This window comes from Eptatretus burgeri, chromosome 7 (genome assembly GCF_056783735.1).
Source record: "Eptatretus burgeri isolate ZD-2024b chromosome 7, Ebu_testis_v1, whole genome shotgun sequence".
NCBI lineage: Eukaryota > Metazoa > Chordata > Myxini > Myxiniformes > Myxinidae > Eptatretus > Eptatretus burgeri.
Window position 1 is genome coordinate 63,802,460 of NC_140967.1, and position 5,537 is coordinate 63,807,996.

Here is a 5,537-nt window from a genome sequence, read left to right on the forward strand (position 1 = left end):
GTCAGAGAGATGAAGAAAGTCGGCAGGAGTACAAGGAGTGGCGTCGAAAAGCAAAAAGAGAGGTGGCTAAGGCCAAGGAAAAGGCATATGACGAGCTGTATGAGAAGTTGGATACAAAAGAAGGGGAAAAGGATTTATACCGATTGGCAAGACAGAGGGACCGAGCTGGGAAGGATGTGCTGCAGGTTAGGGTGATAAAGGACGCAAATGGGAATGTGCTGACGAGCGAGGAGAGTGTGTTGAGAAGGTGGATGGAGTACTTTGAGGAGCTGATGAATGAAGAAAATGAGAGAGAGAAGGTTGGAAGAGGTGGAGATAGTGAATCTGGAAGTGGGGTGGATCAGTAAGGATGAAGTGAGGACTGCTATGAAGAAGATGAAAAGTGGAAAGGCGGTTGGCCCAGATGGTATACCAGTGGAGGCATGGAAGTGCTTAGGAGAGATGGCAGTGGGGTTGTTAACCAGATTGTTTAATAAAATCTTGGAAAGTGAGAGGATGCCGGAGGAGTGGAGATTAAGTGTACTGGTTCCGATTTTCAAGAATAAGGGTGATGTGCAGAGCTGTGGAAATTACAGAGGGATAAAGTTGTTAAGCCACACCATGAAGTTGTGGGAAAGAGTAGTGGAAGCTCGGTTGAGAGGAGAGGTGATGATCTGTGAGCAGCAATATGGGTTTATGCCAGGAAAGAGCGCCACTGATGCGATGTTTGCTTTGAGAATGTTGATGGAGAAGTATAGGGAAGGCCAGAAAGAGTTACATTGTGTGTTTGTGGATTTAGAGAAAGCTTATGATAGGGTGCCAAGAGAGGAGTTGTGGTATTGTATGAGGAAGTCGGGAGTGTTGGAGAAGTATGTGAGGATCGTGCAGGATATGTATGAGGACAGTGTGACAGCGGTGAGGTGTGCGGTAGGAATGACGGACCGGTTTAAGGTTAAAGTGGGATTGCACCAAGGATCGACTCTGAGCCCTTTCCTGTTTGCAATGGTGATGGACAGGTTGACGGACGAGATCAGACTGGAGTCTCCATGGACCATGATGTTCGCGGATGACATCATGATCTGTAGGGAGAGTAGGGAGCAGGCTGAATCGAGCCTTGAGAGGTGGAGGTACGCACTGGAGAGAAGGGGAATGTTAGTCAGTAGGAGTAAGATGGAGTACATGTGCGTAAATGAGAGGGAGGGTGGTGGTATGGTGCAGTTGCAAGGAGTTGAGGTGGGGAAGGTGGATTGGTTTAAATACTTGGGATCAACTGTCCAAAGTAACGGAGAGTGTGGGAGAGAAGTGAAAAAGAGAGTGCAGGCAGGATGGAGTGGGTGGAGAAGAGTTGCAGGAGTGATTTGTGACAGAAGGGTAGCTGCAAGAGTGAAGGGGAAAGTATACAAGACGGTAGTGAGACCAGCTATGTTGTATGGTTTGGAGGCGGTGGCGCTAACAAAAAGACAGGAAGCGGAGCTGGAGGTGGCAGAGTTAAAGATGCTGCGATTCTCGTTGGGAGTGACGAGGATGGACAGGATAAGAAATGAGTGTATTAGAGGGACAGCGCAGGTAGGACGGTTTGGAGACAAAGTGAGAGGCGAGATTGAGATGGTTTGGACATGTGCACAGGAGGGAAACGGAGTATATCGGGAGAAGGATGTTGAAGATGGAGCCGCCAGGCAGGAGGAGAAGAGGAAGGCCAAAGAAGAGGTTCATGGATGCGGTGAGGGCGGACATGCGGGTGGTTGGAGTGTCAATGGAAGATGTGGAGGATAGAGCGAAATGGAGACAGTTGGTCCGCTGTGGCGACCCCTAACGGGAGCAAGCCGAAAGAGGAAGAAGAAGATATATATTGTTACGGATTTCAGAATCCCGTCTCATGAATGCATCCACACATCCAGGTCCTCAGACAGTTATTTCCGTAAATGCATGGTCAGATTAGCCCCATCCCCATGTCTAATGGGATTTTAAATGTGATGCGTTGAGAAGGGTGAAAAATAGATCCCCTCTCTTATGGGAAGGTTTTTTCTTTACGACAGACATGTTTACACACATTTCTTTCGCAAGCTCTGGCGTCCGCATTATTGTTCCTCAGCAACGTTTAGGCACATATTTCTTTCGTGAGCACCGATGCCCACCATTTTTTTCGAGCACACGGGTCATCATGGTAACGGTGCGCAAGTGGGGCAGGGTGAGCTTGGGGGGACTCTGCACCCGCCAAGACGGGCCGCAGATATAAAAAGAATTGGAGCTTCGTACAAAAGAGATAAGTAAGCGAGAGAGGAAGCGCACGATAAGCGAGCAAGAAGCGGGTGTAAGCGCGCGAGGAAAGAAGCGAGTGTGTAAGCGTACGAGGGAAGAAGCGATTGTGTAAGCACACGAGGGAAGAAGCGAGTGTGTAAGCACAGGAGAGAGAAAGAAAGCGAGAGATGAAGCGCATGAGGGAAGAAGCGAGCCAGAGAGGAAGCGTGCAAGCGAGGAAGCGAACATGTGGGTGTCTGACCAGCGCCAACAACGAGAAAATTCGTCCTTCCCAGTGCTTGAGCAAGCGAGCGTGTGGTGCACGTGTGGGTGTGAGGAGCACCGACAACAAGTGAGGCACGGGTCAGTCACCGACGGACCATGTAGTTCACTGGACGTCACCAGTTTTGAGAAGTGTGAGGAACTGTCCGTGTCGCAGCACCAGGGTCTAAACCTGCGACAGACGATCTCGGTGACCCCCCCCCCCCAGACGTCGACTGCCATCCAAGGCTGTTCGCGAGTGGGTGCACGGCAAGGCTGGGTGCTAGCGATGGACAAGACACGCACGCACACATTTCAGGACGTTTGCACTTCACCAAAGATGACTCTTCTCCCCCCCCCAACCTTGAATGATCTGCTGGGTACCCTCGTCTGTGTTTAGTTGTAAGTCAACCCCCGATAAGCATTCTCTCTCTCTCTCTCTCTCTCTCTCTCTCTCTCTCTCTCTCTCTCTCTCTCTCTCTCTCTCTCTCTCTCTCTCTCTCTCTCTCTCTCTCTCTCTCTCTCTCTCTCTCTCTCTCTCTCTCTCTCTCTCTCTCTCTCTCTCTCTCTCTCTCTCTCTCTCTCTTTCTTTCTCTTTCCTGTCATTTTGATTGATTTTGCCTGAGGAATTATTCATTTCGATTGCTTTGAAATGTATTCATTTATTTACCTCAGAAAATGAAAAGTTCTTTATATTTATTTATTTTATTATTAATAAATCATTTGGCGACTTCCAACCTGTCCGTGTTTGTCCTTTCCTTCTATTGCTGTAGCATTGTCTGAACCTCGAGAGACTGGAAGGTAATTACCACAGATTTGACCAAAAATATTCGGCACGCACCAGCGGTTAAAACGCTCGGCCGCCCTAATTAAAATCTAATCAGATAACATTGGTGCTTTGCCGAGGGCGTGCTCCCTGCTCAGGTAACCACGTGACCTCCAGTTAAACAGCATAATTAGACGGTGGACAATGGAACTCGTGGTTAACTGGGTGGCATTCCTGGTTTTAAAACAACCCACCGTACCACAACATTAATTGTGAGTGTTGGCCCCAGGTCCGGCTCTTCTGAGGACAACCGGGGATGAATCCCCGAGTGACAAGGTGGTGTCTTGGTACCTGTGGCCGCAACAACTGGTGTCAGAAGTGGGATATTTTTTGAACCCCCTTGATCAATAAATTGGTGTCAGGCAATCGACCTGTGTTGCGCTTCACGCACCTCGAAATTCAGAGCGGTTAGGCAAAATTTTTAGTTAAATTTATTGGGACGGACAATGGTGGACCAACATGGGCAGGTCGCGGTGGGCCATGTAGATGATGTAAATATGGATATGGAATTGACCCAGGACCTGCATGAAGTCACAATGGAGGGTGAAGAGGAAGCAATGGGAGAGATGGAAAATAACCCCCACCCTCGGCCTCAGGATAATGCAGCGCCGATAGAGCAGAACGCCGGGTTATCGCCACCAGTGCAGCCCGAGAATGACATGATGTTGTTCATGAGGTAATTAATGGCACAAATGAAAATGTCAAGTGAAGAAAACAACAGAAAAATGGACAGGATGACCGAAGAAAACAACAGAAAAATGGACAGGATGAGCGAAGAAAACAGGGCACAAATAAAAATGATGGACCAAAACAACGACAGTAGAATGGAAGCGATGAGCAGAAAAATGGATGAAAACAACAGAAAAATGGCCGAAAACAGCAGAAAAATGGACGTGATGGGCAAAAAAAACAACAGCAGAATGGAAGCAATGATCAGAAAAATGGACGAAAACAGCAGAAAAATGGACGTGATGGACGATGAAATAAAAAGGGAGATGAGTGAAGCGATGGGCAGAGAAATGGTGGCGGTACGAGAGGAGGTAAGGGAGTGTAGGATCGGTGTCTGGGAAGAGATGAGGGAGAGCGAGGCCAGACTAATGGGAGAGATTGGGAAGATAACAAAGGAGGTAGAAGGACTGACAATAGGACAGAATGAGTTGAAGGAACAAATAGCAAAAAACATCGGGGTGATAAAAGAGTTAAGGGCCGCAGAGAAGGAGACAAGAGAGATGACGGCAATTAAAAACGAATGTAAAATGGCACACACGAGAAACTGACGAAGAGAGTTGAGGAGGTGACACAGACGATGGGAACAAAGGAACGGGAAATGGAAACACAAATAGAAACTAGAGGGGGAGCACTCGGTAGAGTGCAAAACCTCCACCGCCAATACTGCTTGGTCACTCATGTGAACCTGATATCCTATTCATTCAATTTGACATCAACAGTGCGAACACAGTTATAGTTTGCAACTTTTCCTTTTACATACTCAATTCATTCGTCAATACTAGATTCCTTGAGACAGAAATTGATTTTACGTGGGTATATCCACCTGAAGTTCTAAAATCAGCCGCAATTATAATTTTGGCGTTTTTTCTTGGAAATCACTTATAACATGTAGAAATGGAAAAATAATCGAAATTTTGTTGAAAATAAAGTTGAAAAAAAATTTTTTTTCTCTAACAATTTTTTTTTTGGGGGGGGGGGGGTTGGAAATCAATTACAACATGTAGAAATGCAAAAAAAAAAAATTCAAATATTTTTTCAAAATGGCCATCATAGCGGCCATATTGGATTTTGGACCAAGTGCAAAATCTAATGGCATGATCCTTGGACCATACCTAATTCCCCCACCAAGTTTCGTCGAAATCTGTCGAGGAGTTTTTCCGCAATACTGTTCACCAACAAACAAACAAACAAACAGAAAGGGGTGAAAACAGTAACCTCCGATCTTCGATGGCGGGGGTTAAACAGGTAGTAGAGTAAAGGAAGAGATTATTGAATGCATGGATGTGTTATATTTGCAGCGTGACAGAGTGCTCGAAGAACGGGAGGAGGTGAGTATAACGAAGGTGAGTCATGGCGAGACCGGGAGTGTGCATGATGCGATTGGGTGTGTGTCGAGCTTGGGGGGAATAAAGGACCCGGGGTTTCTTGGAGTGCCCAATGTGCCGGAGTATGTGCGTAGTGCATGCAACATAACATGGATGAGTGCACACAAAAGAGTTGCGCA